Source organism: Triticum urartu, chromosome 2A (genome assembly GCF_056163025.1).
Source record: "Triticum urartu cultivar PI428250 chromosome 2A, HENAU_Tu73, whole genome shotgun sequence".
Lineage (NCBI taxonomy): Eukaryota > Viridiplantae > Streptophyta > Magnoliopsida > Poales > Poaceae > Triticum > Triticum urartu.
The window spans coordinates 257118107-257146035 of NC_141874.1; positions in this window are offsets into that span (position 1 = coordinate 257118107).

Genomic DNA, 27929 nt, shown 5'->3' on the forward strand with positions numbered 1-27929 from the left:
GCCTAGAGCATGTGAAGCAAGGCCCAGAGCCTGTGAAGCAAGGCCCAGAGCCTGTGAAGAAAGGCCCAGAGCCTATGAAAAAGGCCCAGAGCCTGTGAAGCAAGGCCCGGTGCCTGTGAAGAATTGCCGCCCGTGACACTCTCACGTAATAATGAGTTGGGGCTGTACACGCCCCGGAGTCTCAGGAGCACTGGCCTCAGGCCCTGGGGCCCCCTCCCACGCCTAGTGGACAGCACTTAGCTCCGCGCTGGTGAGAAGACTTGATTAGGTGTCGGACGCGGCTTTTCATTTGCTTTCCGCAGTTGGCTTGCTTCTCCTTAATCGAGTTTGCCTTTGGCATTCCTTGCTGATTTGGTTCCTTCGCCTTTTACCACGTTTTTGGGCTCTAGTTTACTCATAGTCTCTCTCTCGCATACCTCGCGAGGGGGCTAGGCAGGTGCCCTCGCGAGCTTTTTTCTTCTCTATGCCTTCTCGCGAGTCACCCTCGTTCGAGCCTGGAAGCTGGCGCATCTCTCCTAATCCATGCCCCTCGGGTACCGTGATGCAAAGCGCCAAGTCAAGGTTTGGGTGAACGGCAAATCCTCTAGCGCACCCCCCTAACAAATTTTTTGCAGTTCCTGAGCAAACACAGACATCTTGTGAAGGAAAGGGGCGTCCCAAACGTGCCAGGTTAGGTTATCCTTGCGCAAAATAACAACACGACATGGGAATAACACGCACGTTGCATTAACCAAGAACCATAGTTTGATACACGCCCATCTGGGCCCATACTGGTTTCATTTTCTGATGCAGGAAAAGAGGGGGAAAGCTAAACAAAGCGGCGCTTCAGTAATCCGCGGGGGTGGGCCCTTAGCGACACCCGAGCCTAGCCAGACCCCTCCTCGCGCTTCATGAAGGCGCGGCGACGAGATGACCCGCTGCCTCCTTCGAAGCGGGCGCGGCGGTGTGGCGATTGGTCATACCCATCGCTGCTGGAGCTGTCATTGGAGGAAGAGCCGCCGTAGCTGGAAGAGATGCGGTTGCCACCAAGGGCAGGCTCGCCCTCATCCTCGTCGCGACCGTCACCAAGGCCGAGCACCTCCTCACCGTCGTTCTTCTCAGGGCAGCACCCGGCGCGACGACCATCTTCCCCGAACACCCTCATGTAGAGGGTCAACCCACCGTCATACTTGAAGTGGAGCGTGCACCACCTGCCCAGGCCGCGTGCGCTGGTGAACGTCTGCAGCCGCGGGCCAGGGCTATGTTGCCCGCGGCGGAAGTCTCGACTGCGACCCAGGAGGCCTTGCTGCAGCGACCATCTGCCTGCAACCAGAGCCTGCCTAGACCAGGGGCCGGCAGTTCATCGACAAGGAAGCGCGTAAGCTGGAGCCAGTTGCCGGCCGGGTTCTCTGACCAGACAATGAACTCCGGTGACACCTTCGCTGAATGGAAGCATGGGCAGGGAGGCCGCGCCACCATCGCGCGCCTCCCCTCGTCGGCTGGACCGCCATGGTCGGGACGGTCCCCTCCGTGTGCTGTGGCGCCGCCTCGACGATGGGCCACGGCGGGGGTCGCAGCGTGCTTGCGCGGACGGCCACGACCGGGCTTGGGCGCCGGGGAACCGGGGCCCTCGCGAGGGGCCTTCCCCTTCTTGGCAGCAGAGAACTTTCTTCGTGGCGCCATCGGAGGCACTGCAAGCAATGAAGCAAAGAAGAAGCGAGCAAGCGAGGAAGAGATGGGCAACGGGGGCTCCGCCCCCCTCCCCATTTATAGAAATAGTAGGCCAACCGGCGTCTCCCACGATCGCAGGTAATCATGGTTTACCTTGCATGTCGCAGGGACTTGTCAGGTCGTGCAGTCGTCGAGGCAGCATGGGGAAGCGGAGACGCCCACGACCTATCAACCGCCACACGTTGCTACCTCTTGAGCACTGCGTTGGATTTCTTTGAAGAGGAAGGGATGATGCAGCAAAGTAGCGTAAGTATTTCCCTTAGTTTTTGAGAACCAAGATATCAATCCAGTAGGAGGCTACGCTCGAGTCCCTCTTACCTACACAAAAACAATAGCTCAATGCAACCAACGTTCTTAGGGGTTGTCAATCCCTTCACGGTCACTTATGGAAGTGAGATATGATAGAGATGATAAATAATATTTTTGGTATTTTTCGTATAAAGATGCAAAGTGAATAAAGTAAAAGAAGAGCAATAATAAAGTGATGGAGATTGATATGATGAGAAAGAGACCCGGGGGCCATAGGTTTCACTAGTGGCATCTCTCAAGAGCATAACTATTCTACGATGGGTGAACAAATTACTGTTGAGCAATTGACAGAATTGAGCATAGTTATGAGAATATCTAGGTATGATCATGTATATAGGCATCACGTCCGAGACAAGTAGACCGAAACGATTCTGCATCTACTACTGTTGCTTCACTCATCGACTGCTATCCAGCATGCATCTAGAGTATTAAGTTAAAAACAGAGTAACATCTTAAAAGCATCTTTGCACTTGTTCTATGAATCAATACTATTTTTAGGCAAACACGAAAACCAAGCTTTAGCACGATCTCTAAGCGAAAAAGGAAATAGCTTCAATTTAACAATATCATTATTGACATCTTTCTTCTTTTGCATGTCACACAAATCAACGAAGCTATTAAGATGGGAAGCGGCATCTTCACTAGGAAGGCCGGAGAACGGATCTTTCATGACAAGATTCAACAAAGCAGTATTAATTTCACAAGATTCAGCATCGGTAAGAGGATCAATCGGAGTGCTAAGGAAATCATTATTATTGGTATTGGTGAAGTCACACAATTTAGTATTATCTTGAGCCATCGTGACAAACAAGCAAACTAACACACGAGCAAACAAAAAGCAAACGGGCAAAAAGGTAAATGGAGAAAGAGAGGGAGGAAAGAGAGAGAGAGGGCAAATAAAACGGCAAGGGTGAAATGGGGGGAGAGGAAAATGAGAGGCAAATGGAAAATAATGTAATGCGGGAGATAGGGATTGTGATGGGTACTTGGTATGTTGACTTTTGCACAGACTCCCCGGCAACGGCGCCAGAAATTCTTCTTGCTACCTCTTGAGCACTGCGTTGGATTTCCCCGAAGAGGAAGGGATGATGCAGCAAAGTAGCGTAAGTATTTCCCTCAGTTTTTGAGAACCAAGGTATCAATCCAGTAGGAGGCTACGCTTGAGTCCCTCGTAGCTACACAAAAAATAGCTCAACGCAACCAACGCGCTTAGGGGTTGTCAATCCCTTCATGGTCACTTACGAAAGTGAGATCTGATAGAGATGATAAATAATATTTTTGGTATTTTTGGTATAAAGATGCAAAGTGAATAAAGTAAAAGCAAAGTAAAAGCAAAGCAATAATAAAGTGATGGAGATTGATATGATGAGAAAGAGACCCGAGGGCCATAGGTTTCACTAGTGGCTTCTCTCAAGAGCATAAGTATTCTACGGTGGGTGAACAAATTACTGTTGAACAATTAACAAAACTGAGCATAGTTATGAGAATATCTAGGTATGATCATGTATATAGGCATCACGTCTGAGACAATTAGACCGAAACAATTCTGCATCTACTACTATTACTCCACTCATCGACCGCTATCCAGCATGCATCTAGAGTATTAAGGTAAAAATGGAGTAACGCCTTAAGCAAGATGACATGATGTAGAGGGATAATTTCATGCAATATGATAAAAAACCCATCTTGTTATCCTCGATGGCAACAATACAATACGTGCCTTGCTGCCCCTTCTGTCACTGGGAAAGGACACCGCAAGATTGAACCCAAAGCTAAGCAATTCTCCCATGGCAAGAACAACCAATCTAGTAGGCCAAACCAAACTGATAATTCGAAGAGACTTGCAAAGATAACCAATCATACATAAAAGAATTCAGAGAAGATTCAAATATTATTCATAGATAGACTGGATCATAAACCCACAATTCATCGGTCTCAACAAACACACCGCAAAAAGAAGATTACATCAAATAGATCTCCACAAGAGAGGGGGAGAACATTGTATTGAGATCCAAAAAAAGAGAAGAAGCCATCTAGCTACTAGCTATGGACCCGTAGGTCTGAAGTAAACTACTCACACTTCATCGGAAGGGCTTGGATGACGGTGTAGAAGCCCTCCGTGATAGATGCCCCCTCCGGCGGAGCTCCGGAACAGGCCCCAAGATGGGATCTCGTGGATACAGAAAGTTGCGGCGGCGGAATAAGGTTTTTGGCTCCGTCCCCGATCGTTTGGGGGTACGTGGATATATATAGGAGGAAGAAGTACGTCGGTGGAGCTTCGAGGGGCCCACGAGGCAGAGGCGCGCCCTAGGGGGGGCGCGCCCCCTACCCTCATGACCACCTCGTGGCTTCCTTGAGGGAGGGTCCAAGTCTCCTGGATCTTATCTGATGAGAAAATCACGTTTCCGAAGGTTTCATTCTGTTTGGACTCCGTTTGATATTCCTTTTCTTCGAAACCCTAAAACAGGCAAAAAACAACAATTCTGGGATGGGCCTCCGGTTAATAGGTTAGTCCCAAAAATAATATAAAATTGGAAAATAAAGCCCAATAATGTCTAAAACAGTAGATAATATAGCATGGAGCAATCAAAAATTATGGATACGTTGGAGACGTATCACGCGTCAACCGAGGCCGCAGGCTTCTGGGGCCCGCAGTGCTCCGAACTTGACCCTTGGCTTCACCGCGAAGCCAAGCCCGAGCGCACCTTGGGCCCGGGGGCTACTGTTGGCGTTCTGGGAACAGGGGTCCCCAGAATTGCCTGCCTGTGGCCCGCGGCGTGGCTGAGCCAGCAGGCCGTACATCCAATCTTCACCAACAAAGCATCAAAGACCCTCGCGAGGGGCCAAGCCTCGTAAGGCGGGCGACGCGGGACCTCCTCCCGAGTGTCCTAGCTAGGAAGGCTCACGAGGAGCGGATATATCAAGGCAAGGCGAACCTCACGAGGCTCTCGTGACGTGAGCCATGACGATCGACACCAGGCGGGAGCCAGCGTGCGCAGCGTCCTTATTTCCTCTTTGGTGCAAAGGAGGCAAGCGCAGCCGCGGAGTACCGAGGCCTCAGGCAAAGGTTTCCATTTTGGTGCAACCAGACCGGGACCATGGACTGCAAGACGGAGGTCATCGTGGAGCCCAAGAAGGTGTCACCACCAGAGCTTTGTGCCGGCGAAGACTGCTTTTGTTAGGATAGCTTATACTAGTCGTCCCCCTTCAAATTAGCCCGCCATTGTTGGCTCCCTTCCCGCTTGGTATTTGGGAAGAGGCCCGGGGCCTCCATAAATAGGACTAGCCACCAAAGTGGATGGAGGATCTCATCTTGGCTTGAGAGAACCTACACACCACAAGTCTGAAAGCACAAGAACAACTCAACCTCAGGAGGTTGTTCTTCCCTTGTATTCTTCATCATCAGCCCAGGAGGCAATCCACCACCACCACACTGGAGTAGGGTATTACACCACAACGGTGGCCCGAACCAGTATAAACCCCGTGTCTTTTTGTGTTGTGAGTTCGTCAAGTTCGTCCGCAAGATCTTAGCGAGCTAGAGCGTAGATCGGTAGGAGGGAAAGACTTCGCGCGCACTCCAGTGTATGAACCTTAAGGGTTAGCCGGAGCCCCACATCCGACAGCAAGAACTCTTCGGGGTCGGGGTGTCATCGTAGCGAGGAGGTAGATCTGGCTTGAATTTGCCCGGCCATGCGACATTACACAACTCAGGGGTGAAGGCGCGGCAGCCAGCTGTTGTCACAGGGACCCGCCTTGGGGGTGGAGCTTGGTCTTGATGGGGTCCGCGCCCTACCGCTGCAGGTGGCGCATGGGCTTGCCGCAACAACCGGTCCTGGCACGGCGGTGCGAGGAGCGGCGGAGCATTTTGTTGCGGCTGAGGGACTTCTTGACAGCTTCTCTCTTCACGCGCGGGCGTAGGACGCGGCGGGTTGCATCATGGAGCCACGCATCTGTAACACCCTCGATGCGACTATATCTCCCACGTGTCGAGGCACGACTTAGAGGCATAATCGCATTGAAGGCATATGTCGCAAGTGAGGTAATCTTCACACAACCCATGTAATATAATAAGGGAAAGAGATACATAGTTGGCTTACAATCGCCACTTCACCCAATTACATGAATAAAGCATTACATCAATCAGATACAATCAAGGCCCGACTACGGAGCCAAAATAAAAGAAGAACCCCAAATGCGACAAAAGGTCCCCGATCGACCCCAACTGGGCTCCACTACTGATCAACTAGAACGAAACAACACAAAGGACAAGATCTTCATCGAGCTCCTCCTTGAACTTGGTTGCGTCATCTGCACGGACTCATCGGCACCTGCAAGCTGGTTTTGGAAGTATCTGTGAGCCACGGGGGCTCAGCAAATCTTGCACCCTCGCGATCAAGACTATTTAAGCTTATGGGTAAGGTAAAGTTAGGAGGTGGAGCTACAGCAAGCGACTAGCATATATGGTGGCTAACATACGCAAAAGAGAGCGAGAAGAGAAGGCAAAGCACGGTCGATAAATGTATGATCAAGAAGTGATCCTATAACAACCTACGTCAAGCATAACTCCAACAACCGTGTTCGCTTCCCGGACCCCACCGGAAAGAGGCCATCATGGTTACACACGCGGTTGATTCATTTTAATTAAGGTCGACTTTAGGTTTTCTACAACCGGACGTTAACAAATTCCCATCTACCCATAACCGCGGGCACGGCTTTCGAAAGTTCCAATCCCTGGAGGGGTGTCCCAACTTAGCCCATCACAAGCTCTCACGGTCAACGAAGGAATAGACCTCCACCCGAGACATTCCGATCAGACTCGGTATCCCGGTACAACAAGACATTTCGACAGGGTAAAACTAAACCAGCAACACCGCCCGAATGTGCCGACAAATCCTGATAGGAGCTGCACATATCTCTTTCTCAAGGCACACTCAGATTGTCCTAGGTACGGGTAGGCCAGCCCAGAGTTGCCCCTGGTGGCCACCGGTAGCTGACAGGTTGGACCAACACTCAGAGGAGCACTGGCCCGGGGGGGTGTTAAAATAATGATGACCCTTGAGCCGGCCGACTCAAGGGAAAGAAAACGGCTAGGTTGAGAATGGTAAAACCAATGTTGGGCATTGCTGGAAGAGCTTTACTTAAGGCGAACTGTCAAGGGGTTCCCATTATAGCCCAACCGCGTAAGGGATGCAAAATCCGGGAACATAACACCGATATGACGGAAACTAGGGCGGCAAGAGTGGAACAAAACACTAGGCATAAGGCCGAGCCTTCCACCCTTTACCAAGTATATAGATGCATTAGTTAAATCAGATATATAGTGATATCCCAACAAGTAAACATGTTCCAACAAGGAACAACATCTCCATGTTCCAACAAGGAACAAATTTCAATCTTCACCTGCAACTAACAACGCTATAAGAGGGGCTGAACAAAGCGGTAACATAGCCAAACAACGGTTTGCTAGGACAAGGTGGGTTAGAGGCTTGGTTCAACATTATAGGAGGCATGATAAGCAAGTGGTAGGTATCGCAGCATAGGCATAGCAAAAGAGCGAGCAACTAGCAAAGCAAAGATAGTAGTGATTTCGAGGGTATGATCATCTTGCCTGAAATCCCGCAAGGAAGAAGAACGAGTCCATGAAGAAGACAAATGGACGTAGACGAACGGTTCCTCACAAGCACGACGTTACCGGAACCAGCCCGAAGAAGCAAACACCAGAAAAGAAGCACACAACATAGTAAACAACCAACACAAGAACATGGTATGATATGCGGGATGCAGTATGCGATGCATATGCATGATTTGACAAGGAATGCATTAACCTGGCCTCAACTTGGAAATCCAAGTGTGCCACTGGAAATATGAGATGAAATCGCTTGAAAACGATATAAAGAACGCCGGAATCGGAGTTACGGTTTGGAAATGGCAAGCGATTCAAATATGACTCCGGTCTGCGATTTACAGCAAGTAGCCATCCAAATGCAATTAGATGAACATGCTACAGCACCCAAACATGGCAACAAAATACATGGCAAGGATGCATTCAAGATGATTAACAAAATATGAACACTGAGCTACGGCCAATTCATCCATTAACAGGTTCAAACAATCATGGCAAAAATGCATATGGTAAACAGATCTCAGACTTAGTGAAATTAACACTTGTCTGGAATTTCAGATCAGATAGCACTCTTCGGAGCAACAAAACTACATGCTACAGGACCTGAACATGCAAAAGTAAAGCATGGCATCGAGCTACTCAAAGAGCTTAACAAAAGTCCCTTAGTGACCTTGAGTCAAAAGGGATCAGAAAATACAATTGCAAGCACGTGAACATAGCAAAAACATAATCGGTTTTCAGACTGTGAAAACTGACACATGCTGAAATATAACTCAAGTAGGCATGTTTACGAGCTCGATGCACTCACTACGGTGCAAGTCATGGCAATACAAGCATACACCCATCAATAAGGCACAAAAATCAATCTAGACATGGAAAGAACAATAGCATAGCATGCACGGATCAACCACAACATCATCGGCAAAATTGTAAACAAGTTAACAATCTGCCCAGATTCACAAAGTAGCAAAAGTAGATCTCGATTGACTCAAGCTAGGGTACTCCATAATTGCAAACAAAGACTTGGATGGATAGAGCACTACAATATTAATAAAACTCTCTTACTGATCATCCTCAAAATAGGCACGGATCACTAGGAAACAACATGAACATATGGCATCATGAGATAAACAGATCCAGGACTTAGTGGAATTGCTAAGTCCCTGAAAACAGAATTAGCAAGTGCACCACTTTACAAGCTTTCACAAGTCACCACACACATCCTAAAAATACATGGGTTGCAGCTCTGGAAAGATGGCAAAACCCTTAACAAAACATATGTAGAGCATCAGGTCATAGCATGCACACATTAATCATGGCAAAAATCACAAAAAGCTAAATGGAGTAGCAGATCTGACAATTATCTCAAGTAGCCCCTTCTAACAGCATTTCGGGCATCAAGATGAACTCAAATGAAAATGATGCTATGGAATGAAATGATGTACTCTCTGAGATGAACATTTTGATATGCTATATGCATGAATCGGAGCTACGGATGCAAAGTTACGATGCGATGAACATGTGCAAATGGATCTGGGAATCTCGGGGACTTAGTGAAATAAAACACCCGAGCGTAGAATAGTTATACGACGCATGGGCGAGGAAAAGGGACGGGCCTGCTCACCCATGGGCTCGGCCCAAGTGTAGAGGAGGCGAGGCAGGCCTCGCACCGGCGGAGGAGGAGGGCCGGGCCCACGCGGGCGAACGAGTGGGGAGGCGCGGATCGGGCTCCTCCCGATCCCGCTCGGCGGCGGCGGCGCCCGTCAAAGCTCCAGCGAGGGCGGGGCATGGCGGCCGTGGCAGGATGCTGGGTCGGCGATGGAGGTCCGGATCCGGGCGCAGGGTCTTTGGCGGGGCTCCATAGGGCGGCGCGAAGTCACGGATCTCGGTGAGGAGGCGGCGGCCGGCGAGCTGAAGCAGCGGCGGCGGCGAACGGGGAGCCTCGGGAGGCGCGCGGGCGTGGTGGCCGGTGACGGCGAGCGGCGGCTCCGGCGGGAGGCGCGACTGCGGGTGCGGATCCGCGTCTGCGGGCGGCGGCGGCGGCAACCGGGTCCGTGCGGGCCCGCGATGGGCTCCGCGGGCCGGCGCGGTGGGAGGCGGTGCGCTGGACAGGTGGCGGGCTCCGGTTGGACGCGGGGGCGGTGGCGATGATGTGGCGGCCTGGTATTGGCCGGAGCGACGTGGTGGCGGCGGCGGACATGTCCAGCGGCGGGACGGACATGTCCGGCGGCGTGCGGGAGTTGGATCTAGGGTTTGGACTGCGGGATTTTTTCGGAGGGAGACACATATTTATAGGTAGAGGGAGCTAGGAGAGTCCAAATGAGGTGCGGTTTTCGGCCACGCGATCGTGATCGAACGCTCTAGATGATGGAGCAGAGTTAGGTGGGTTTTGGGCTGCAACACACACGAGGCCTTTTCGGTCCCTCGGTTAACCGTTGGAGTATCAAACGAAGTCCAAATGATACGAAACTTGACAGGCGGTCTACCGGTAGTAAACCAAGGCCGCTTGGCAAATCCCGGCCCCCGGAAATGTTTAATGCCCACACATGAAAGAAAGGTAGAAACGACCACCGGAGGAGAATGGAGCGCCGGATTGCAAAACGGACAACGGGAAAAATGCTCAGATGCATGAGACGAACACGTATGCAAATGAAATGCACATGATGACATGATATGCAATGCATGACAGGCAAGCAATGACAAGGCAACAACAGCGAATAACTGCACAACACCTGGCACATCGGTCTCGGGGCGTTACACATCTTGGCACCAGGGCGCCGTCTTGGGGCTGAGGTGGTGGACGCGCTCCGTGAACTACGTCGCCCATAGCAGGCGGAGGGCGAGGTGGAGAGAGGGACGGTGCGGGGGAGCCCCCCGCGTCGCGGACAAGCTCAACGATGCGGTCGAGCCAGTCCTCGTAGAGGTCATCGACCAGACGGTAGCGCAGGAGCTCGTGCGCCATGAGGAGCGCAACCCGTGCATCCATGGGAGGGCGACATACATGGGAAGAAGAACCGGCCGGGGTCAGCGATGGAGTGGCGGTGCGACCGTCTTGCCGCACCGAGGGATGCAGCAAGGATGCTTGCTGCTTGTTCCCCGCTGGGCCGGTGGTGGCGTTGGCGGCAGGCGACGGGGAATGACGAGGTGGCCCGCCGACGGGAGCCATCTGAGCTACATGGGCGGCGACGGCAGCCCTGTGATCGGCATGAGCACGGCGCGCGTCTGCCATGGAGACGGCGAAGCAACGGAGCATGGAGCACTGGAAAGAAGCTTCGGCGCACCCCTACCTGGCGCACCAAATGTCAAATCACGGGTTCCGGCAAACCCTCGAGGTTCAAACACTGGGGTCCGCGCGAAGGCTTTCTCCCTATCGATCCACGCCCTAGCTCTCTAAGATATCGCAGATGAACTCAACGAACTCACAACATAGGAAGACTCAAGATTTATACTGGTTCAGGCCACCGTTGTGGTGTAATACCCTACTCCAGTATGGTGGCGGTCGTTTGCCTCTTGGGCTAATGAAGAATAGTTACAAGGGGGAAGAACATCCTCCTGAGGTTGAGGTGTTCTTGTGCTTGGTGGACTTGTGATGAGGTTGATCCTCACTTGTCTCTCGTCCCTTTGTCCTCTCTTTCGTTTTCTCCTCCCCCTTACTGTGGTGGATAGTTCTACTTATACAGGACCTGGTCCTCTCCCCAAATATTGAGAAGGAAGGGTGCCAACAACGGCCGATTCGAAAGGGGACAACTAGTATAAGTTATCCTGACAAAAGGTGGTCTTCGCCTGCCAAAGGCTCTGGTGGTGACGCCGTCTTGGGCTCCATGGTGACCTTCGTCCTGATGTCCTTCTGGTCTTGGTCTCGTTGCACAAATATGGAAACCTTTACCTGATGCCTCGGTACTCCGTGCCTGCGCTCGCCCCCTTGGCACCAAAGAGGAAACAAGGACACTCTGCGCTGGCGCCCGCCTGGTCTCAATCGTCATGGCTCACGTCATGAGGACCTCGTGAGGTTTGCCTTGCCTTGATCTATCCGCCCCTCGCGAGCCTGCCTGGAGAGGCCGCTCCTGAGGAGGTCTTGCGTTATCCGCCTCGCGAGGCTTGGCCCCTCGCGAGGGTCTTGAATGCCTCATTGATGAAGATGGGCCATACAGACCTTCCAGCCCAGCCACGCCGTGGGCCGCATGCAGGCACGTCTGGGGACCCCCGTTCCCATGACGCCGACACCGACTTTTATATTTTATCTCTCCGATACCATGCAAAGTTATCCTCTTCATACCCACAACATAGTTTTTATTTCTCGTTTCTAGTTGGAAGCAAACGTTCGGTGTACGTAGAGTCGTATCAGTGGCAGATAGGGCTTGAGAGAATATTGATCTTACCGTTATCTCCCCGTGGGTTCGACACTCCATACTTATCACTTCCACCTTTGGGAATTTCTACGATGATTCCCTGCACTTGGGGATTATCAAGCTCTTTTCTGGCGCCATTGCAGGGGAGCAATAGCGTGGGGTTGATATTCTCGTGTGTGCTTGTTTGCTTTCTTCAGTTATAGATATTGTTTTTCCTTTTTTATTTCTGTTTAGTTGTGGGTGAAACATAAAAAAATTTAAAGAATGAAAATACAAAAAAAAATTACTTGCCTCTCATACCTAAAAAGTTTTTCAATAGGAGAAGTGATTGGAAGGTTATGCATTGGAGAAATGAGGGTCGACCTTGAACACTTGTGTTCATGCTCATGGAATATATGTAAAAAAATTCATGGAAGCTTCTCTGAAAATAATTATCCCCTTGTATATATCCATTGAATTATAAAAATAATGTGCCAAGCCTTGGTTTTAGGATGATTAGATTGCTTGTTTACTTTGTTGAGTACAAAAACAGAAACTTTGGCGGTAGCGCGCGATTTTACATTTTTTACTGGAAAGTCAAATGGGTCTGGAACTTTTGTCACATTACTTATATACAAATGTTTCAGATTTTCATATTTTTTTAGAATTTTTTGGAGTTACAGAAGTTATTGAACTTCCAGATTACTACAGACTGTCCTGTTTTTGACAGATTCTGTTTTCTATGAGTTGTTCGCTTATTTTGATAAATCTATGGGTAGTATCGGGGGGTATGAACCATGGTGAAGTTGGAATACAGTAGATATAGTTGTAATATGAAATTGGAATGAGTTTTCAACAGTACCTAAAGGTAGTGATTTGCTTTATTATACTAAAGGATCTCACAAAGTTTTTGTTAAAGTTTTGTGTGGATGAAGTGTTCGAAGAACGAGGAGTTACCGATGCGAGAAGAATAAAGCGAGGCAATAGCTCAAGCTTGGGAATGCCCAGGGCACCCCAAGTAAATATTCTAAGTATACTCAAGCATGTAAGCTTGGGGATGCCCCGGTTGGCATCCCATCTTTCTTCTTCAACAATTATCAGTATACCTCTGTTTTTGTTTTGTTCACATGATTTGTCTCCTTTGTGTTTTTTGTTTTCCTTTAAGAACCATGCTAGTATGAGATAGCCCTTCATTGGTTTATAGAATGATTCATGTGCTTCACTTATATCTTTTAAGTATGATCTAATAGAATTGCTCTTTGTGCTTCACTTAAATCTTTTGAGTATGGTTTTATAGAATGATTCGTGTGCTTCACTTTTGTATTTTGAGCTTGGATATTTGTTAGTCTATATTAATTGTAGAATGCTCCATGAACTTCACTTATATCTTTTGGAGTATGAATAATACTATCATCTAATGTGGATTTAGAAGAAGTTTGCTCCCACTATTCCGAATGAGGAGAATTTTGCTTATGTGGAGAGTAGTAAACTTTCTATGCTCATAGATCATGAAAACAATGCTTTATGTGAGGGTTATATTGTTGAACTCATTCATGATTCTACTGAAAACTATTATGAAGGAGGAATACATGTTTGTAGGAGTTGCAATAATATCAAGTTTCTCCTCTATATGCTTAAAGTTTTGAAGTTATACTTGTTTTTCCTTCCTATGCTAGTTGATTCTTGTTCCTATAAATTATGTGCTCACAAAATCCCTAGTCATAGGAAGTGGGTTAGAGTTAAATATGCTATTCATATTCTTCATGATGCTCTCTTTATGTTTCAATTCTTATCTTTTATGTGAGCATCATTGAAATCATCATGCCTAGCTCAAAGGCATTAAAGAAAAGCGCTCGTTGGGAGACAACCCAATATTTACCCTTACTGTTTTTGTGTGTTCTCATGATTAAGATACTGTATTAATCATGTATTATAGATTTTGTTTCAATAAAGTGCCAAGTAAGACCTTTGGGAAGACTAGGGTGAAAGTTAATGTGATCTTGCTGTAAAAAACAGAAACTTTGCGCTCATGAGATTAGCTGCCATTTTTTTACAGAAGAGTGCGATTGAGTTGATTATTTATTCAGAAGATTAATAGACAAATTCCTCACGTCCAAAAATTTATTTCAGAATTTTTGGAGTAGCAGAAGTATGGTTGGTGTTCAGATCATTACAGACTGTTCTGTTTCTGAGAGATTCTGTTTTCATTGCATAGTTTGCTTGTTTTCTTGTTTCTATGGCATATATTAATCAATATAAATTGTAGAAATGATATGGTATAGTAGGCATTGTGTGAGAACAACTATGAGTCTTGTCTTGGACAGTACCAAAGTGAATGGTTTACTCTTTATCATAGTAACCTATCTCACGAAGTTCCATCAAGTTTTGTGTGATTGAAGTTTTCAAGCTTTGGGTAAGATATCGATATGAGGAGAATAAGGAGTGGAAAGACCCTAAGCTTGGGGATTCCCATGGCACCCCAAGGTAATATTCAAGGAAGACTCAACCGCCTAAGCTTGGGGATGCCCCGGAAGGCATCCCCTCTTTCGTCTTTAAAACTATCGGTATACATTACTCAGAGCTATATTTTTATTTGTCACATGATATGTGTTTTGCTTGGAGCGTATTTTCAATTTTACTTGCTGTTTGAATAAAATCATTGGATCTGAAATCTTGAATGAAAAGAATCCTCACATGGCTATTTAATTATTTGACTACTCAGTATTCTTCACTTATATCTTTTTGGAGTAGTTTGTCATTTACTCACGTGCTTCACATATATCCTATGAGTAAATGGTTGAATGAATTGAATATCATAAATCTGAATTTATATAAGTTTCATATGCTTACAACATGGGGAGTAATGACTTCACACATAATAAGTATAGGTAGTAAACTTATTGGAAGTTAGCAAACACAGAATTGGTCACTTGAACAATTCATGAAAGAATATTGAAGGAAGAGAGATTTCACATATAAATATACTATCTTGGACCTCTTTTGCAATTGTGAGCACACATTAAAATATGAAATGCTAAAAGGTTGATGTTGGACAAGGAATACAACTTAATGGGTTATGTTTTCCTATATCCGAAATGTTATATTGTCTTGGATCATCCAACATGTTGAGCTTTCCTTTCCCTCTCATGCTAGCCAAATTCTTTGCACCAAGTAGAGATACTACTTGTGCTTCCAAATATCCTTAAACCCAGTTTGCCATGAAAGTCCACCATATCTACCTATGGATTGAGTAAGATCCTTCAAGTAAGTTGTCATTGTTGCAAGCAATAAAAATTGCTCTCTAAATATGTATGATTTATTAGTGTGGAGAAAATAAGCTTTATACGATCTTGTGATGTGGAAGAAATAAAGGTGACGGACTGCATAATAAAGGTCCATATCACAAGTGGCAATATAAAGTGACGTTCTTTTGCATTAAGATTTTGTGCATTCAACCATAAAAGCGCATGACAACCTCTGCTTCCCTCTGCGAAGGGCCTATCTTTTACTTTTACCTTCTACCCTTAATACAAGAGTCTCGGTGATCATCACCTTTCCTTTTTACACTTTTTCCTTTGGCAAACACTTTGTGTTGGAGCGATCTGGATATATATATCCACATGGATGTAGGTTTGCATAAATTATTATTGTTGACATTACCCTTGAGGTAAAAGGTTGGGAGGCGAAACTATAAGCCCCTATCTTTCTCTGTGTCTGATTAAAACTTTGAACCCATAAATATCACGTGAGTGTTAGCAATTGTGAAAGGTTAAATGATAGTTTATTATGTGGAGTTTGCTGAACCAAAGCTCTTACATAGACCCTTTCCAAAAATAAGATGAATTGCAATTATTTGATGACCAAGAGCATGGTTTGTTAGTTTTCAAGAAAGTTTATGGTCTATACTTTAACATGTGAATAGCTTGTTACTTGATCATGAGAAGTTTTATGAGTTGAGCTACTGTTATGATATATAATGATAATAGAAAAAGTGATTGGAACTATCATTGATCAAACTCTTGCACTTGCTAGCATTCACACTTCATAAATTATTTCTATTATAATTTACCTACTCGAGGACGAGCATGAATTAAGCTTGGGGATGCTGATACGTCTCCAATGTATCTATAATTTATGAAGTATTCATGCCATGTTTACAATAGTTTTATATGATTTTGGTATGATTTGATTAGAACTAACCCGGACTGACGCTGTTTTCAACAGAACTACCGTTGTGTTGTTTTTGTGCAGAAATATAAGTTCTTGGAATGCGATGAAAATCAACGGAGAATTTTTCTAGAAAATATAAAAAATACTGGAACAAAAATCTACCGGAGGGGAGTCCCGTGGGCAGCACGAGGGTGGGGGCACGCCCACCCCCCTAGGCATGCCCCTGTGCCTCGTGGACTACATGTGGGCCCCCCTAAATTGTTATTAACGCCAACCTCTCCTATAAATACCCAAACCTCCATAAATTAACCTAGATCAGAAATTCCGCCGCCGCAAGCCTCTGTAGCCACGAGAAATCAATCTAGGCCCTCTCTGGCACCCTACCGGAGGGGGCCATCATCACCGGAGGCTATGGAGGAGGATCTCGGAGGGGCCATCATCACCATGAAGGCCAAGGACCAGAGGGAGAACCTCTCCCCATCTAGGGGGGAGGCCATGGAGAAGGAAGCACAAGGGGGAAAACCTCTCCTCCTCTATCGATGGCGCCGGAGTGCCATTTGGAGGGGAATCATCACCACGGTGATCGTCTTCATAAACATCACCATCATCATCACCACCCTCATCTCTTTTACGCAGTCCACTCTCCCGCACCCCGTTGTAATCCCTACTTGAACATCGTGCTTTATGCCACATATTATGATCCAATGATGTGTTGCCATCCTATGATGTTTTGAGTAGATATCCTTTGTCTTTAGATGATTGATGATCTAGATTGGTATGAGTTGTATGTTTTATTTTGGTGCTGTCCTATTGTGCCCTCCGTGTCGCGCAAGCGTGAGGGATTCCCGTTGTAGGGTGTTGCAATACATTCATGATTCGCTTATAGTGGGTTGCTTGAGTGACCGAAGCATAAACCCGAGTAAGGGGTTGTTGCGTATGGGATAAAGGGGACTTGATGCTTTAATGCTATGGTTGGGTTTTACCTTAATGATCTTTAGTAGTTGCGGATGCTTGCTAGAGTTCCAATCATAAGTGCATATGATCCAAGAAGAGAAAGTATGTTAACTTATTCCTCACCCTCATATGAAATTGCAATGACGACTATCGGTCTTGTTAACAATTGCCTAAGACAATTCCGCACACTGATCCATCATTATTCCACACTCGCTATTTACAATATTTAGTAATATATTGTAACTTTATGATAACAACACCTACTTTTATATTTTTTTCTCTCCGATACCATGCAAAGTTATCCTCTTCATACCCACAACGTAGTTTTATTTCTCGTTTCTAGTTCGATGCAAACGTTCGGTGTACATAGAGTCGTATCAGTGGCAGATAGGGCTTGAGAGAATATTGATCTTACCTTTAGCTCCTTGTGGGTTCGACACTCCATACTTATCACTTCCACCTTTGGGAATTGCTACGATGATTCCCTGCACTTGGGGGTTATCACCAAGCGCCGCCACCCTCAGCCTCTCCCTGCTGCCACGTCGCCCCCAACCGGCTCCCACCACCGCGGCCCGCGAAGCCCGCCCCGGGCCGCCCTGGCCCGATCGCCCCCATGCCTCCCGCTCCCTCGCTCCCATCTGCATCGAGGGGAGGAGCCCCTCGACCCGGACCACGCCGTCCGCTCCTTTCCGCTGACTCGACGGAGGCGCTGCTGGCGACCAGCTCTGGCCAGGTCGCGCCGCCCCTGCCTCTTCTCCTTCCTTCCCTGTGCTACTCCCTCTCCATCACGATCTCTCTCTCTCCCACATGATCCCACTGGCAGTGCCCCGTCCCCGCTGCCTGCGGCCAAATCCTGCTTGTCCCGGACCTCCCCTGGTGTGCCAAGCCGTCGCCGGAGCCCGCTGCAAGTCCCACGTTGCCGCTGCTGCTTCCCGTTCTGCCGGATCCACTTCCTCACGTCGGATCTCGCCTCCCGAGCTTGTCCTGGAGAGGATCCGTGTCGCCAGATCTTGCCTTAGACCATTGACCGGTCGAACGAGCACGATGCCCTAGCGCCCGCGCCTGGGGACCTCTGCTCCGGCCCAGCGACTCCCCTCCGTCGCGTGAGGCCTGACGCCCCAAGCTGGCCTCCTCTGCAGATGGGCCAAGCCCATGAGTGAGCTCCCCACAGCCCCCCGTCTCTGTTAAGCCCAACAGTGCAGCAGTTTCAGCCTGGTGCATGTTTTTCCCCATTGCGATTTTATCATTTATCTGGAAAACTAATTTTTTACAGAAAAGTCCCCCTAGATCATGCATTTAATAACTCACAAATGGTGCATCGGTTTAAAATGATATATATATATATATATGCAAAATACTTAGAATGTCATCTAGCTTCATAAAATGCAACTCTCATCCATGTTTAAAATGTTTGAATGTGCAGTTTGAATTAATTTGCTTAAATGCCATGCTAAAATGCTTTATTTCATAAGTAATTAACCGTAGCTCCGAATTTAATAAACTTTATATGTAAATGGGGTAAGAAAATGCATAGATTAACATGGTGTACTTACTTTGTACATTTAACAACTCTAAAATTATGTTTAGGGAAGAACAGTAGCTAATTCGAAATATGCATATGAGGATTTTCCGGAATTGTTGTTGTTTCCGGCCTCAATTAACTTGCTTAAATGTGTAGTTTTCATATGCTTCACCTCATGCCATGTTTAACAACATTTAATATTGTTGGGTACATAAATGAGAGAGAACTAAATAATTGATGTGGTGTTTCGTCAATACACAACTCCTTGCATATTGAGCTCCAATTAATTTATAGTATTGTTTGTGCACTTTGCCATGCCATGCCTCATTAAACCGGACATGCATCATACTTGGTTGTGCATCGTAACATGTTTATGTGATGGTTGTTTACTATGTTTCTTGCTTCTTTCCGGGTTGCTTCTCTCGTTAGCTTCGGTTTCATTCCGGAGTTGTGAGGATTCGTTCGACTACGTTGGGTCGTCTACTTCTTGGACTCGTTCTTCTTCCTTGCGGGATCTCAGGCAAGATGACCATACCCTCGAAATCACTTCTATCTTTGCTTGATAGTTGTTCGTTCTATCGCTATGTCACGTTACCTACCACTTGTTATATCTTGCCTCCCATATTGCCATGTCAAGCCTCTAATCCACCTTCCTAGCAAACCGTTGTTTGGCTATGTTACCACTTTTGCTCAGCACCTCTTATAGCGTTGTTAGTTGCAGGTGAAGTTGAAGTTTGTTCCATGTTGGAACATGTTTATGTTGGGATATCACAATATCTGTTATTTTAATTAATGCATCTATATACTTGGTAAAGGGTGGAAGGCTCGGCCTTATGCCTGGTGTTTTGTTCCACTCTTGCCGCCCTAGTTTCCGTCATACCGGTGTTATGTTCCTTGATTTTGCGTTCCTTACGCGGTTGGGGTTATGGGACCCCCTTGACAGTTCGCTTTGACTAAAAATCCTCCAGCAAGGCCCAACCTTGGTTTTACATTTGCCTAACAACCTAAGCCTTTTTCCGTTGGGTTTCCGGAGCCTAAGGGTCATCTTTATTTTACCCTCCTGGGCCAGTGCTCCTCTGAGTGTTGGTCCGAACTGGGCGATGTCTAGGGCCCCCTGGGCAACCAGTGTCTATGCCAACCCGATGTCTTGCCCATCCGGTGTGCCCTGAGAACGAGATATGTGCAGCTCCTATCAGGATTTGTCAGCACATTCGGGCGGTCTTGCTGGTCTTGTTTTACCATTGTTGAAAGGTTTTGTAACCGGGATTCCGAGACTGATCTGGTCTTTCGGGGAGAAGGAATATCCTTCGTTGATCGTGAGAGCTTGTGATGCGCTATGTTGGGACACCACTGCAGGGTATAAACTTTTAAGAGTCGTGCCCGCGGTTATGTGGCAGATGGGAATTTGTTAATATCCGGTTGTAGAGAACTTGACACTTGACTTAATTAAAATGAATCAACTGCTTGTGTAGCCGTGATGGTACTTTTTCGGCGGAGTCCAAGAATTGAACACGGTCTTGTGTTATGTATGAACGTAAGTAGTTTCAGGATCACTTCTTGATCACTTCTAGCTTCTCGACCGTTGCGTTGCTTCTCTTCCCTCTCTTATTTGTGTATGTTAGCCACCATATTCGCTTAGCGCTTGCTGCAGCTCCACCTCATTACCTTATCCTACCCATAAGCTTAAATAGTCCTGATCTCGCGGGTGTGATATTGCTGAGTCCTCATGACTCATAGATACTTCCAAACAGTTGCAGGTGCCGATGATACCCGTGTAGGTGATGCTACCAAACTCAAGTGGAAGTTCGACGAGGACCTTGGCCGTTACTATGTTTCGTTTCTTGTTGATCAGTAGTGGAGCCCAGTTGGGATGATCAAGGATCTAGCATTTGGGGTTGTATTCTTTTCTTTTGGTTTCGTAGTCGGACCTTGATTGTATTCTGGATGATGTATTTTTAACTTGTATTGTGTGAAATGGCAATTGTAAGCCAACTCTTTATTCCTTTCTTATTCCGTACATGGGATTGTGTGAGGATTACCCCTCTTGCGACAAAACCACCTTGTGGTTATGCCTCCAAGTTGTGCCTCGACATGTGGGAGATATAGCCGCATCGTGGGCGTTACACACCATCACCCAACTCGCTCTATCCTCATAAGCCCCCACTGCTGGAAGGCAGACAGAGGGAGGAGGCATTCTATCGGTCTTTAGATGGCAATGCGGAGTATGATGACTTGTTGGAGCGCGACCGCCTGGCGGAGGAGCAGTGTATCACTGATTTGCACCGCCAGCGGGGCATGGAGCAACAACGCACTAATGCTTCGAGATGCGAGCAGAGCGCCCACAACAAGGCCGACTACGTGGAGGCTGGTGCCCAGCAAATAGCCCTGGAGGCTGTCAAGCACGCACGCGTTCGGGACGCCGAATTTTCCTACCATCTAGTCAATTGGGTTTCCCTCTTAGAAGCCGAAGTGTTGGTGGACCACGCCGGCATGGAAAGGGCCAACGCGTGCGAGCAACATGCCCTATCGCACATCTGGCAAGTCCGAGGCGAGGGGCAGGACGTCGGTGCCGGCGTTTAGCGTGTACCACAGATGGCGGTTGGCATCATCTAGTTAGCTAAGAGTAAGTTAGTACTTGTACACTACTAGAGTATTAATGGGAGTAGATAGTTAACTTGGCTATGATGGTTGTCAACGTGGAAGTTCAGTACTCTATATCTGGATCAGATGTGTTACTTTGCTCTGAATGTTGAACTTTTCGTTTGAATGTATGGAATGGGCTGTTATTTTTTAAACAGGTTGTATTTGTCTGCCACGGGTTTTGAGGCTGACTTGTGGGCCTACTAGGTTGATGCGTACACAATTAGGAGATGATTGTATGTGGAGAGGATGACAGCAGGGACCCACCAAGGTCATGGCACTACGCAAGGAAGTCCCTCCTTATTTCAAGCAAAAAAATGGTTCCTCCTAATAGATTTTTGACATCTGGGTCCCATGCCATTGTCAATGTAGTCAATAAACGAGAGAATTACACAACGAGCGGCTGACACCAGGGACCCAATAGATCGCCCAATTATTTTTGTTTTTGAGATGGAGTAGGGTGTCAACTGGGCTATACAGGGCACTCTGGCCTGACTAGCCAGCCTTTTCTTTTATGTTTACCACAAGACCAGCCCATTAGTTTTTTCTTTTTGAAAATGGCTAGCCTAGTTTTTTTGTGCTTTTGTAGAATACCCAACCGAGGCCTACTTGCTTTGTCAGCTTTTCTGGGCTACAAATCTTTCAAGGCAAGGAGAGCTTCATTCGGCTTGCCCAGAAAATGAGCTATTAGTAATGAGAAATGGGCTGTACATTTTTAAAACACATCAAACCGGAAATTAGTTTCATTTTTTTCATTTCTAGATTCTAAATTCCATTGATTTTTATGCGTGGACAATTTGTTGGATTTTATATCGATGTAAATTTATTTTTAAAATTAGCTTGAATGTCACTCGAAATTTTGGTTAAAAATAGTTCGGACCGCACCAAAATATGCAAAATTTCGTATAATTTTTTAACCGTGGCCACAATTGGGGCTGTAATTCTAACAAAAGAATATGTGCTCCGAAAAACCTAAAGAAATAGAAAATGGGTTGTAAATTACTAGAAATAATGACAAATGGGTTGTATGTTGTTTTCCACAGATTTGAGGCTGACGTGTGCGCTGATGACCCACAAGTATAGGGGATCTATCGTAGTCCTTTCGATAAGTAAGAGTGTCAAACCCAACGAGGAGCAGAAGGAAATGATAAGCGGTTTTCAGCAAGGTATTCTCTGCAAGTACTGAAATAGCTGGTAGCGGATAGTTTTGTGACGAGATAAATGGTAACGAGCAACAAGTAACGAAAGTAAATAAAGTGCAGCAAGGTGGCCCAATCCTTTTGTAGAAAAGGACAAGCCGGAACAAACTCTTATAATAGGAAAAGCGCTCCCGAGGGCACATGGGAATATCGTCAAGCTAGTTTTCATCACGTTCATATGATTCACGTTCGATACCTTGATAATTTGATATGTGGGTGAACCGGTGCTTGGGTGTTGTTCTTACTTGAACAAGCATCCCACTTATGATTAACCTCTATTGCAAGAATCCGCAACTACAACAAAAGTATTAAGGTAAACCTAGCCATAGCATGAAACATGTGGATCCAAATCAGCCCCTTACGAAGCAACGCATAAACTAGGGTTTAAGCTTCTGTCACTCTAGCAACCCATCATCTACTTATTACTTCCCAATGCCTTCCTCTAGGCCCAAATAATGGTGAAGTGTTATGTAGTCAACGTTCACATAACACCACTAGAGGCTAGACAACATACATCTTATCAAAATATCAAACGAATACCAAATTCACATGACTACTAATAGCAAGACTTCTCCCTTGTCCTCAGGAACGAATGTAATTACTCACAAATCATATTCATGTTCATAATCAGAGGGGTAATAATATGCATATAGGATCTGAAGATATGATCTTCCACCAAATAAACCAACTAGCATCAACTACAAGGAGTAATCAACACTACTAGCAACCTACTAGCACCAATCCCGGACTTTGAGACAAGAATTGGATACAAGGGATGAACTTAGGTTTCGAGATGAGATGGTGCTGGTGAAGATGTTGATGGAGATTGCCCTCTCCCGATGAGAGGAGCGTTGGTGATGACGATGGTGATGATTTCCCCCTCCCGGAGGGAAGTTTCCCCGGCAGAACAGCTCTGCCGGAGCTCTAGATTGGATCTGCCAAGGTTACGCCTCGTGGCGGCGGAGTCTAGTCCCGAAAAGTTCCTTCTTATTTTTTTCTCATTGAAAGACCTCATATTGGAGAAGATGGACATCGGAGAGCCACCAGGGGGCCCACGAGGTAGGGGGCGCGCCCTAGGGGGGCGCCCCCCACCCTCATGAGAAGGGTGTGGGCCCCCTGGCCTTCATCTTTGGCGAGGATTTTTCTTTATTTATTTTAAGATGTTCCGTGGAGTTTCAGGACTTTTGGAGTTGCGCAGAATAGGTCTCTAATATTTGTCCTTTTCCAGCCCAGAATTCCAGCTGCCAGCATTCTCCCTCCTTATGTAAACCTTGTAAAATAAGAGAGAATAGCCATAAGTATTGTGATATGAAGTGAAATAATAGTCCATAATGCGATAAATATCGATATAAAAGCATGATGCAAAATAGACGTATCAACTCCCCCAAGCTTAGACCTAGCTTGTCCTCAAGCGAAAAGCCGATAATAATAAATATGTCCTCATGTTTAGAGGTAGAGGCATCGATAAAAATAAAATACGGACATGAAGGCATCATGATTATTCTCATAGCAGCAACATATATAGATTTTGTCATATGATTACTTATGTTCAAGTGATGATCTATTCACACTGCAAAAGTATAAATCATAAACCTTATTGGGCTCCGACAAACTATAATCTCAGTCATTGAAGCAATTGCAATTTATCATAACATCGGAAAGAGTCTATGTCAGAGCTAAAAAGCAAGTCCACATACTCAACTATCATTTATTCCTCCATAATTGCTAACACTCACGCGATACTTGTGGTTACGGAGTTTTAATCGGACACAGAGAAAGATAGGGGCTTATAGTTTTGCCCCACAACCTTTTACCTCAAGGGTAATCTTAACAATAATGGTTCATGCTCCCCTACACCCAATTAGATATATATATATATATATATCATGTTCTTTCCAACATCCTGAGCTTGCCAAAGGATAAAATGAAAAAGAAAAGGTGAAGATCACCATGACTCTTGCATAAGGTAGAAGATAATAATAAAGGATAGGACCTTCGCAGAGGGAAGCAGAGGTTGCCATGCGCTTTTATGGTTGGATATATAAAATCTCAATGCAAAAGAACGTCACTTTATATTGCCCCTTGTGATATGAACCTTTATTATGCAGTCCGTCGCTTTTATTACTTCCACATCACAAGATCGTATAAAGCTTATTTCTCCCACACCAATCAATCATACATATTTAGAGCAATTTTTATTGCTTTGCACCGATGACAACTTACTTGAAGGATCTTACTCAATCCATAGGTAGATATGGTGGACTCTCATGGTAAAACTGGTTTAAGGGTATTTGGAAGCACAAATAGTATTTCTACTTGGTGCTGAGAATTTGGCTAGCATGAGGGGGAAAGTCAAGCTCAACAAGTTAGAGGATCCATGACAACATACTTTATCTCAGATATAAGAAAGACATAACTCATTATGTTGTCTTCCTTGTCCAACATCAACTCTTTAGCATGTCATATTTTAATGAGTGCTCCCAATCATAAAAGATGTCAATGATAATATATCTATATGTGAAAATCTCTCTTTCCTTATTACTTCCTATTAATTGCAACAATAACCAAAGCTATGTTTTCCAACTCCCAACAACTTTTAATCATCATACTCTTTCTATGTGAAGTCATTACTCTCAATAAGATCAATATGAACTCTTTGTTTCTTTTTATTCTTTTCTTATTTCCTTTTATTCACCCAAGATCATGGAAAAATAATCAAGCCCTTGACTCAACACTAATCTTTATTATATATAGCTCACGGACTCGATTACATAGAGAGATCATAAAGCAAAACTCAAAACTAGATCAGGCCATAAACTTTATTCTACTAGATTAAGATACTACTAATAGGATCGAACTAAGAAAAACGGTAAAGGTGGGAGTTGTGATTGTGATACGATACCGGGGAACCTCCCCCAAGCTTGGCAGTTGCCAAGGGGAGTGCCCATACCCATGTGATTATATCTCCTTGGTTGGTGAAGAAGGTGGAAGTGTTGTTGATGATGCGGGCTTGTCATCCATCTTCCAAGGCATAGGTTCACCATCATAGAAGGATGATCGAGTCTCCGGAATTCTCGAATCTGCAGCCAAACTCATTCTTTTGAATCTATATTCATACTCACAGTTTTGGTTTTGCATGTCCTAGATTTGGGCTTGGAGGTTCTCGATCTTCTCATATAGCTTGAAGATGGCCTCCTTGGTATTCTTAGCATCCGGCTTGTAGTTGTTGGTGAACTCCGCGAGCATCATGTGGCTAGCGTTGATTCCATGCTCCACCATCCCCTGGCACTTGAAAATTTGTTGCTCCATTGCTTTGAGCCTCGTCTCCACGCTTCTGGTTCCCTTTGGTCCCTCAACATCACGGATGTGCAACAACCCATCACGCATCTCAATGGTTTGAGGGTGTAGCAGCACCTCTGCGAGGTAAGGGTTGATGACCTTCTCGAAGAACTTGTCCTTGGAAGCACTTGGGATGTCATGATAATCCAGATCTGTCAGAAAAACAGCTCGAAACAAGAACATAGGAGGTTTGCGTGATACGGGAGTCAAAACCTTCGGGAGAGTATATAATGAATTTTTACCGACCAAAATACGTAACGTGCAAGAAAACGGAGTTCGGAAGGCACACGAGGTGCTCACGAGGTAGGGGGGCGCACCCACCACCCTCGTGGGGCCCTCGTGTCCTTCCCGGACTGCTACTTATTTTTCTAAATTTCTAAATATTCCAAAATGGAGAAATATTGCCTTAAAAATTGTTTTGGAGTCGGTTTACTTACCGTACCACATACCTATTCCTTTTCGGAGTCTGAAACATTCCGGAAAGTGTCTCTTATGTATTCCTCCGGGGTTACGGTTTCAATAATATTGGTTTCAACATTTATGGGATTACCTGAGATATAATGTTTAATTCTTTGACCGTTTACCACCTTCGGATTTGTGCCCTCGAAGTTGTTGAATTTTATGGCACCGGAACGATAGACCTCTTCGATAACATAGGGGCCTTCCCATTTAGAGAGAAGTTTTCCTGCAAAAAATCTCAAACGATAGTTGTATAGAAATACATAATCACCTACATTAAACTCACGCTTTTGTATCCTTTTGTCATGCCATCTTTTAACTTTTTCTTTAAACAACTTGGCATTTTCATAAGCTTGGGTTCTCCATTCATCAAGTGAGCTAATATCAAATAACCTCTTCTCACCGGCAAGTTTAAAATCATAGTTAAGCTCTTTAATAGCCCAATATGCCTTATGTTCTAGTTCGAGAGGTAAGTGACATGCTTTTCCATAAACCATTTTATACGGAGACATACCCATAGGATTTTTGTATGCAGTTCTATAAGCCCATAATGCATCATCAAGTTTTTTAGACCAATTCTTTCTAGACCTATTAACAGTCTTTTGCAAAATTAATTTGAGCTCTCTATTGGTTAACTCTACTTGACCACTAGACTGTGGGTTATAAAGAGATGTAATTCTATGATTAACATCATATTTAGCAAGCATTTTACGGAAAGCACCATGAATAAAGTGTGAACCACCATCAGTCATTAAATATCTAGGGACTCCAAACCTCGGGAAAATAACTTCCTTAAGCATTTTAATAGAAGTGTTATGATCAGCACTACTAGTTGGAATAGCTTCTACCCACTTAGTAACGCAATCAACAGCAACTAAAATATGTGTGTATCCATTAGAGGCAGGAAAAGGTCCCATATAATCAAAGCCCCAAACATCAAACGGTTCAATAACAAGAGAATAATTCATAGGCATTTCTTGACGTCTACTAATATTACCAATTCTTTGACATTCATCACAAGACAAGACAAACTTACGGGCATCCTTGAAGAGAGTAGGCCAATAAAAACCAGATTGCAATACCTTATGTGCAGTTCTATCTCCAGCGTGGTGTCCTCCATAAGACTCGGAATGACACTTGCGTAGGATCTGTTCCTGTTCATGCTCAGGTACACAATGTCTAATAACACCATCTACTCCTTCCTTATAAAGATGTGGGTCATCCCAAAAGTAATGTCTTAAATCATAGAAAAACTTTTTCTTTTGCTGGTATGTGAAGCTAGGTGGTATAAACTTAGCAACAATATAATTAGCATAATCAGCATAACATGGAGTACTACGAGAAGTACTTATAACATTTAATTGTTCATCAGGAAAGCTATCATTAATAGGTAGTGGGTCATCAAGAATATTTTCTAACCTAGACAAGTTGTCTGCAACGGGGTTCTCAGCTCCCTTTCTATCAACAATATGCAAATCAAATTCTTGTAGCAAGAGAACCCATCTAATAAGTCTAGGTTTAGCATCTTTCTTTTCCATAAGATATTTAATAGCAGCATGATCAGTTTGAATAGTTACTTTAGAATCAACAATATAAGATCTGAACTTATCACAAGCAAATACAATTGCTAAAATCTCTTTTTCAGTAGTAGCATAATTTCTTTGAGCATTGTCTAG